The sequence below is a fragment of the Lepidothrix coronata genome, unplaced genomic scaffold, assembly GCF_001604755.1.
Source record: "Lepidothrix coronata isolate B3197 unplaced genomic scaffold, Lepidothrix_coronata-1.0 Scaffold110, whole genome shotgun sequence".
Taxonomy (NCBI): Eukaryota; Metazoa; Chordata; class Aves; order Passeriformes; family Pipridae; genus Lepidothrix; species Lepidothrix coronata.
This window is the reverse complement of record NW_016690290.1, coordinates 298,719-308,904: the sequence shown is the minus strand read 5'-3', so window position 1 is coordinate 308,904 and position 10,186 is coordinate 298,719. Positions and strand designations below refer to the sequence as shown.

The 10,186-nt window shown below is 39.5% G+C and overlaps 1 protein-coding gene across 1 annotated transcript in view; it reads left to right on the top strand.

Annotated features, from left to right (window-relative positions):
- The window catches only part of ESRP2 (epithelial splicing regulatory protein 2), a 179,431-nt gene that overhangs the window by 87,638 nt on the left and 81,607 nt on the right, over positions 1 to 10,186 (top strand). Inside the window, exons 8-9 of the mRNA XM_017824396.1 lie at positions 6,684 to 6,767; positions 9,699 to 9,813. The gene's annotated coding sequence lies outside the window, so the exon portion shown is untranslated. The remainder of the gene's footprint in view (positions 1 to 6,683; positions 6,768 to 9,698; positions 9,814 to 10,186) is intronic.

Here is a 10,186-nt window from a genome sequence, read left to right as displayed (position 1 = left end):
GTCATTCTCTCATACTCAAAAGCCTCAAAATGCACATGTCCAAATAGTCTAGCCAGGATCATTTGTCCTATGACACAGGGTTCATGGAATGACAGCTGTCAAGTCTTCTACATCTCGTGGGTTCCCTTGGGTGGCATCAAAGCAGTTTTGGGACAGATTTTCTGTACCTTTTAGGAGACAGTTATTATGATTTTTTTTTTTTTTTGTCTCAGCCTAATTTCACCCTCTGTCAATTTTGGGCAAGTTCATTGCCTGTTGTCTTCTTTCTGCAGAGCTGACAGAGGAATGGCCCCTATGATTTTCTGTAAACTTGATGCCATCTTCCCCTTACCAGAAGGCTGGTCTTCTGCTGCTAAGACAGTTCTGCTGTAGGCCTCTCAGAACACAGGCCTTTTGATGTACACACTGCATTTGTCAGCATTTACAAGTATAATTGCTCCTATTTGTGTCCTTGGTTATCACATATGTATCGTTTCTGTAAGCACTGCCTCATGGATTCTACTCAAGATGTCACACAGGCACATTTCCATACTCAATTCAAACCAATCTTAATATTTACTTCACAAATCTCTGTGCTGTTCTGGCAGCTGGGAAGGTCTTCACACTTCACTAAAAATCTTTACATCTAATTCTTTTCCAAGAGAAGTCCACTAAGCACATAATAGCTACTCCTCCTGCTCTGCAAGCCCAGGCTCTTCAGATAACAGTCTTTCAGCTGATGAATCAAGTAGCGTATGTTAGTTATTTCTTGATGTCTCCTTTTGGGAGGTCAGGACTATTCACATTCAAAGACATTGCATTCAAAGTAAAATAAGCTTTTTGCCTTTGGAAGGTTGTTTAAGTATGCACAGCAAATTTCTGTTTGCACATTGAGTCCCTGGTCCTGTTGTCACGCACACCAACAAACCCAGGCACCTGGACATACGGCATTGCTTTCCAGGAGATGATACCCTGCTATTAATTGAGTCAGTGCAACTATTGCCAGGTGCTGTTTTGTTAGAAGGGCAATCCAGCTCTTTCTCCACAGAGAATGACTTGACAGCAGGGCATTTGTAGATTAACAGCAGTTCAGGAACATGACCAGTCATTTTCCAGGGCAAATTCAAAAAAATACCAGAACCAACTACACATCTGAACTGCCAGTAAAATGCCAGCCAGCTTATTATTATACAAAGTACATGCTTTGTACTGCTTCCTTCACATGTTTTCTATCCAAAGGTGGCTAGAAATGAAAAAATAAGTTATTACAGTTGAAACTACTGATAAAAGCAGTACCGCATCTTTTTCACTTCTATGTGAACTGGAAAAAAACATTATCCATACTTCGGAGGCCAGTTTGTTGCCACTGTAGGGATTTTTTTTAATATGCATAATCTATCTAATAAGAAAATATTCATTTCTTAAAAAAACCCCCAAACACCACCATAAATAAAAGTGTTAAGCGCCAGAAACTACAGTATCAGTAATGTTATCTTTGTTTAAGTCTCCATGAGGGCTTGCACTGGCAACTTGACAAAACCCATGAATTGGATATGAGTTTGCACTCTGGTTACTTAAAAGAAACAATCCTTTCCAGAAATCTACTATTTGCTTAAATGTCTTTTATTTGATTGAACAGAATTCTCTGTTTGCTTCTGATCCTTGCCATTTAAGTAGTGTTTGCATTGGCTCAAATCCCCTCAAACACGATTGTGCTGAGCTAGACACATTGGGAGAAAACAGCCAGTTTCAAAAAAGATGTGAAGACAACCCAAGTGTTGTCACACTGCTCTGTGCTTGCATATCAGCACAGTAGCACAGTCCCAGGACACGATGTGACATGCATTTGAACCGGGGCTGCAAAGACACTTCTTCCTTTCACTTCTCCTGCATCCTCAGCACTTCACAGTCACTTCCATATTGTTCCCCACAGTGCTGCTCAAGAGCATCAGGATGATAAACAACACTTGTGTTCCTCATTGTCTTTCAGGCTAAATTTGGTTGCAGTGTCAAACAGTGACCAGAAAAAAAGAGAAGAGGGCAATTGGGTAGTAGGAATACAGAAATGCAGGCTCACATGATCAGAGCCTACCTGTTCACCAGGGTAGGATATCCACAATTAACAGATCCGGTCACTGCCATCTCTCCTATCTTCAAACCTTTAATCCATATAACAGAGATCATATTACTCTTTTGGCTCATGTTTTGCCCTTGCAAACTGTCCATGTAATAGAGCTTCCTAGTAAATTGTGAGGATTTAATGACTAAGAAGCTGAATTCAGAACTTGTGCTCAGTCAAAGAGGACTTTATTAGAATCTGGGAGTGAGAAATTCTCAGCAAGAATGCTGGGACTTAAGGTACTGGGAGTTTTACTCAAGATTTACTCAGAGTTGGTGTTCTGGGTTGGGCCACCAAAGAATTTTGAAATTGAAGCTAGGCAAAATATGGAAGTTTCAAAAAAATAAATGAATGGTGGCACAGGAAGATGGAAAGAGCAAATACAGTTTTGTGTAGGGTGAGTATATGAGGCAAGGTGTTGAAAATGCAATGTATGATGTGATGAAAACTGAGTAGGTTGAACCCTCAGGGATAGTTTATGTCTTGCACAAGTTCCCACAAATTACAACACCTTCCCAGCACATTGCGTGAGCTGTAGAACCTGACATTTTTTGCTGTGCAGACAAACTTGTACCCTCTGAGGCAGAAAGGTGATTGTAATCTGCAGGCAGGATACTTTTCAAGTGAGGAGAAGATTTGGAGAGAAAGCAGAATTCAGCATGATGTTGTTGTGAGGCTTAACATGTCTTCCAAGATGAAGGGTGGTTGGGGAGGGCACAGTGACATGAGTCAGGCAGCAGCATTGCAGGATTCTAGCACACATGTAATGAAAAGGCAAGAGACCACTGTTTAATAAGCACTTCCAGCCAGTGTCACACCTGTTTGGTATCCCAGCTGGGCAGCGTGTCAGGGAAGTTGCTGAGAAATACAGGGCTTAGGAAATCTGCTAGCTCAAAGCTGCTTCTGAAGAGACACAACACTGCTGCTGCTACATCCAACTGATTACTGCCAGAATGAACCCATTTCTGGAAACACAGCTGTATCCAGAAGAACTGAAGGTGGTGTCAGTAATTTAGTTATGTATTGAGGGGGATGCTGGTCTTTGTCTAGTCTCCTTAGATTTCACTCACTCATTTTCAGTGCTAAATTGTTCCAACACCCAAGGATGGAAAAAATCTGACACTGATCATATTTGATGAGAGAGTCCAGCCTATAAGAAATATTCTGAGAGTTCCTCTTTAGTGGGTGCCTTAAAAAATGAGCTGAGGAGAGTTTACCTGAATTTTAAGGAATGTGTAAATTTTTTTTCTTCATTTTATAGTTATGGCTCTTGGGATCTGAAATAGATGTGCAATCCCATTAAAAGATGCATCTGTTGAGCAAATGGTCTTCTTAGATGTGGACATGTAATGTACATAGATCGCTCATTTATTTTCTACCCTTTGAATCCAGATTATCACATTAAAAACTAGATACAAGTAGGAAAACTGACTACAGTTTAGATCCAAATTAGACAGACACACATTTTACCAAAGTTTCTTGATTAACATTAAAACCCAAACAAAATTAACAAAATTACAAAATTAATTGTTCAGATCTGAGTTTTGATTGTCACTATATGTAAAAATAAATGCCTACAAAGGCACTTACTGTACCATCCTTTGGGCATATTAAGTTAAAAAGTATTGCTTGATAATTCCTGTAAGCACATAGTTCCGTTCTAGACTGAGGGGCACAGGCAGTTGGGAATGGTTAATCATGGGAAAATGCCTTAATCAGCAGCATCACAAGTATCACCATGTCAGGCTGTGTCAAATGTGTCAGTGCAAAAATACAGTTACAGGAAAATTAAGGTTGGAAGTGATTTTGAAGGTCATTATTGTAATCCTTGTGTTCAAATCATAGCTAGGAACAAATTTGGATCAGGGTAGTTATTCTGTTGGGCAAATAAGTGGATACAAAATGAAAATTCTAAAAAATTCCACCGTTTCATATAGCACATTCCTGGTATTAACACTGAATAAAGGGCATTTTGAACAGGGGCAGTGAACTAACCTGTCCTGCTTTAAACTGCATGATGATGTTCTAGAGACATCTGTGCTTGTTAGAAAGGAGAAGCTTGCCAAAGGCTATCTGGACATTGTACTTTGAGAAGATGGACTGAGTGGAACAATTTTTATTTTTTTTTAATTCGTATGCTAAAAACAGCTTGAGACACTGTAAATGTTTCTGCCATGCTACACTGACAATAGACTAACACTCTCAAGAGTTTCTTCATGGTATGGTGGAATTAATTTGGCTATCAGTGCTTGGCAGCCAGAATTGAAGCTGCTCAGATTGCAGCTATAGAAGCAGTAGAAAATGGGTACTGCTATCATGTGACATCAAAACAAATTTTCTGCTGAAAGCAAGAAATACATGAGTTTTCATGTGGCAGATAAATTGGTCTCATGATTTCCTGTAAAATGTTATAAGATTATGGGGCAATTTCAACTCTTGTGCTTGGACCTTATCCCAACATAACTTGTAAAAACAATTTTGCTGTGTTAGTGTGTTTTAAAGGTGCCTTGATTAGCTGCAGAAAACAATTCTCTCAAGGCTTCTCTCTTACTCTCTTCTATGGGATATTTCCTCATTTGGACAGTCTGCTAGATAGTACTGGTTTTTTCTTGTTGTGTTTACACAAGATGATTGTTCTCAGATGACATAGAAGGACTAATAGTGTTCAAAATGTAAGTTATTTTTAAAAGTCTATTTAAATTCTGGTTTTATATGCTTTGGGGGTGCCTTCTTGACATCTGTATAAACTTGTATAGAAGTTAGTATTACATGATGGCAATAACCTAGAAAATTCAGTCTAACTCTGTTCAGTACCTCGACCAGAGGACTAGAACGTGGATAAAGTTTGTGACTGGATTTGTGATTTGTCCTGATGGGGGGATCCCTAGTGCCTTGATCAGCAGATGCCCAGCAGCAGTGTCTAACACCACACATCCCCGTTCAGACCTTGCAGCTCAAAGGACAGCAACCCAGCAGTCATGAAAAAAGCATCGCCACATATTTGCTGTGTCGGAAAAGAACAGATGTTAAAGAGGTACCGTTCAGCACCATGGAGGATTAAATGCTTCCCACACAGTGACACAGAACGAGACACAAAGCTACCAAGAAAAAAGTAACATACACAATTAAAGCTGCCTCCCATACCGTGCCAGTTTTAGTGGTTTAAGCACAGAATAGGATACACAACAGACAGAGATACAAAGCTCTACCAGATAGAGGATAACCTATGGTTTAAGGATTATAAGGTAACTGCATCACGTGAGGATTTCTATGATTGTGGAGCATCTGGAGTAAATGAAGGAAGAATGACACAGTGACCTTTGGAACAGTCTTCTAAATGCTAGAGCACAGACTGGCATTGAGAAAGACAAAACCTAATTATTATTTTTGTGGTTTGAATGTAAACTAAACTAATCCACAATTTAAAAGAAGAAAAGAACACTTTTGAGTGCAGTATGGACAGGCAAGCTGTCCTCCTTGTCACACTGCAGCAGGGTCAAACAAATAGACTTGAGATGGGGGATCTGAGACCTCCATGTGGCTTGATTTGTTTTGTTTTCTCTCATCAGCACACTGTGGTTTAATTGAACTCTTGAACTTCAGTCTGTTCCTCTGTCTGAAGGAGAACATAAAAGAGCTGAATGAAGAGATGATGAAAAGAATGAAGGGATGATGAAAAGCATGGCATGATTGCTGTACAGGGTACAGAAAGGGATATAGCTGCATTCCTGTGTGCAAGAACTCTTCAGGCTGCAGCTCAGAAATGACAACAGATGCATTGTTAAGTCAGGGAATTGTTTAGTCAGGGAAGGACTGTGGAAAGGGTGAACAGGGATCTGCTGTTCGCTGGTTTTCCGACACATGAACTTGGTGAGCCAGAGGAAACCAACAGGAGAGCAGCAAACAGACAGAGTGAGGAGGTTCTTCACACAGCAGGGATCAAAGCTGCAGTGCTACAGCTTCACCTGAGTTCAAGGATAGGCCTAGGAAGTCTACAGAGTCCACAACACTTTATTAAACACACAAAACCCATCCCTGATTCAGGAAACTCCTCAGCTACAAATGACTAAATGCCAGAGAATATGTGGGGCAAGTATAGTCACACATGGCTTGTTCTTATATTCTTCCCTAAGCACCTGCTTCTGGCTGCTACCAGGGACAAGATCCTGGGCTAAAAGGACTTCTTGGTCTGACTCAACACTAGAACATAAGAAATAAGACAGCCTAAACCCAGATCATGTTATTAGGCTCAAGATTCAAATGTAGGAATAATGTATCAGATTACTTTAGAGTCTATTAGCCATTTCTCCTATTAAAATCCATAAATAATTATATTTTTAACTAAGAAAATTGTGCTAGCTTTTCACTTTCTGCCAGTGAAAACGCATGCTTCATTTGATGGAGAAGTTATCATTGTTCACAGCCATTTCTAATATTGTATAAAAATTCTACAGAAGCAATAGATCACATTACAGAATGATAATAAATTACCTGTGCCTGAAGATTGCATATCTTACACTTTTTCCATACAATATATTATGGGTGTGCTTAGTAAAGAGCTGTCACTGACTACTTTTTATTTCAGATTAAGAATGCTTGGACAAGATCACTCTAAGAGCAGCGTGGTGCCAAGTGCAGGTTTCTGGAGCTGTGCAGAACAGCATGTCAGGTATGGTAATCACTGAGTGCTGAGGGCGTGGGCATGGCTCTCCAGGTTTCTTCAGCTAACACACCTACAGTGGCTGCCTCAGAGCAGGAGAACACTCTTTGTGTTCCTCATACGATTCGTACAGCCTTTCTAATTTCAGCACAATTAACCAGCCTCCTGATAGAAGGCCACAAAACCAGGACTTCATGTCACACTAGAACCCAAGCTAGTGGTATTAAAGGAAATAAGTTAGTCTTGAAAAGTGCTCAAATCTGCTGAGCAGGGTTGTTTCATAACATGAGAGATCACAATTTGATCTGCTTTTCAAAAAGACTACAAGAAGACACAAATGGAAACTACACTGAAGGAGCAATTGTTAATATATTTACCAGACTTTCCAAACTTTGTTCCTTCGGAGGCATAGAAAATTAAATTTATTTAATTAAAATTAATGTTATTTTTATTGCAGAAGGATTTGCCCTTACTGTATCAGTTACAGCAGAATGTAACATTGGAAATGGATATATATCAAAACAGAACTAAGACAGCTAGAAATAAGAGTATTTAGAAAATAATGTGATCTACAAGACAAAAAAGATATTGTTATTTTTATCTATAAATTTATCAAAAAATTAGAAACAATATTGAAATTTTAGTCTCAACCATCCAACCTCCTAGTGCAGGATAACCTGTTCTGTGGAGACCCGCGGCCTTGAAGCTCCGTGGTCTGCAGGCTGAGCCAAAAAGCAAAGGTGGTTCCCCAGTGCCGCCCTGTGTTGAAAATACAGAACTACACGGGAGAGCCCTTGACGTCAGATCACGGTCCAGGAAACAGCGTGTGCTCGGGTAACGAGCAAAACAGCAGCAAAACAAGAGCAAAACAACAGCAAAACAACCTCTGTCGCTGCTGCACATGCACTGTGAAGTGTGGGTTTGTGTTTTTAATCACAGGTCCGTCACTAAGACATGCACTGCGAAAGACTTTCATCGCTCTGATGAATAACAAAAAGAGATCTCGGTCATACGGTAGAATAATATTTACATGCAATCCCAGTAAACAAGGTAAAATGGCCATAGGTTTAGCTAAACAATAAAAAAACCCAACAAGTAATATTTGGCAGCAAATCGTCCAGGTAGTATTTGTCATCACTAATTTATTACTCAAAAGGAAGAGTATGTAAATGCTGTATTTGATGTACCCAGTAGCAATTGTAGTGCCAGATATGCTTGTGTAGATAAGGATTTTGGCCAGCAACAGTTTGCATACATACAAATAGCAGGTTAGTGATAGCTGATTCAGGGCAGGCCAGAATCTCACCTTAAACTGTAATGCATCTATACATTTCCTGTTCAAAACTTGTACTGTAACAAGAAACTAAAATTGTGTACATTCATAGTAATGTTGAGAAAAGATATCTTAAGTTTTTCATAATCTCTGCATAATTGTTGTTCGTATTCCTACTTATAGTCAGAATTATAAATATAGTTCACTACCTTAATTAACACCTCTAATATGATGCACCTGGTATGTCTGTACTAGGAGAATATTTCCCCATGGTTTTCACCGTGGAAACATGTTCTGACTGCCTGTGATCAGTCTGTTAGGGCAAGAGAGGTGCAAATATGTAGACATGTATGGTGTACATACAACAGGAGCCTTGTAAGCACTTCCCCTGTCAAAGTTCTAAAGCAGTTTCCCTGAGCTTAACAAGAAGGAAATATTTTCTCTAGCCAGTCATATAAAACTATCATTATTTGCCACTGAGCTGAGTAAAGAATACAATTTTTTAATATCTTTAGAATACTGATTAACAACAATGTACACAGCACAGAATATTTCAAACTTCATAGTGCAAAGTACACATCTTTTATTACATTCTGGAACTGATCCCAGAGTAGCTCTTCACGAAGTTATTTTCTCTGTGGTAAAGCAGCACTGAGAGTGTTCTCACACTTGCTGTCACAAAGTGTTTGTAAGACCACAGAGATGTCTGGGGTGTGTCTTTTCCTACACTGCACTTTCCTTTGCAGTAATTGCAGAGCAGAGATATTAACAGCTGCTTTGCGCCTCCATGAAATCCCATTTATATAGGAGAGAAAGCAACAGTTAGGTCAGCTGTGAACTAACCCATAGTTTTCTGATCAAGGCAAAGTGTGTCATTTTCACACCATTGAATTGAGCTTTCTGTAAAACATTTGTACAAATCCTGCAAATACTACCTTGATTCAAGGCTGAAGAACTCAGGGGTTCGGACTAGTAACTTCCTCCCCTCAGCATTAGCAGGAAACAAGGTTGTAACATCAGTCCCAGCATCTCAGCAGACACATGATACTGGGGAATCATTACTGCACAGTCACTTGCTAGACAAACATCCGGGGATCCTCCCGAAGACAAAATTTAAAGAGGATTTTCAACGTCTTTTTGGCACAGCTGTTGATATAAGTTATGTGTTACGGGTTTGCCATGCCTGTAAATCCTTACAGGGATGCTCTTGGCTGCATGGAGGGGTGGATGCACTTTGTGCAGAGGCTCTGACCCAAAGACTCTCAGAATCTTTAAGTGAAATTCTGATTCTCAGAATAAATATGCAATTATAATTTATAAAAATCAATTCTAATTTACATTTGGTGGTGCAAACACAGCTGTTTGAAAATGCTCAGTGGTGGTGTAAATTACAGAGCGTCCACCAGAGGGAAGCTCATGCATGCATTCAAAGTGAAATCATTTGAAGGATGAGTGAAACACACAACTGATATTTTAGCCAAAGCAAATTCTATTCAAAGTGGTTTGTAGCAGTAACACAGACTTCTTGAGCTTGGAAATTTTTCAGAAGTTATTTGCCAATCTAAAGGTGACAGACTTACAGGAACTTTCCTGTGTTGATGACCGAGTTGTTGCACTACATGTAATATGCATGCTCACAAAACACTTCAGGTTGTTTTTTTTTTAAGCACACAGATGCAGCCTAATTTCACTCCTGCTGATGAATTAGACCAGAGCTTCTTGGTCTGAAGTCCAGATTCGCGGTTCCATTCGTTAAAGCCCCACCCACGTTTGGTCACCAGAGTGAGTAAGATCCTGAGTTGTTCAGCCACTGTTGTGTTTTGTGTGTGATTGAATATACTGTGTTGCTCCCCCTATTAATGGAAACATTTGTTAAATTTTCCATAAAGTTTGTGTACTACTAATGTAAATTTGATGACAGTCAGACACTTTTAGAGAACATTGAAGACTGCTGACAGTCTGCAGTTTTTATAGTGAGCCAGGAGTCACACAGAGCTCTTCAGAAACATGCTCCCTAGACATTAACTCTAATATCTGTGATATTTGGCCTAATAGCCTGTCTTCAGAGTCTTATTCAAGCAAATCTTAGTATTTCAATACTTCTCTGGGATCTTTTTAGAAACAGAAATCCCAGTTCAGAGATTCATTTGTTTTC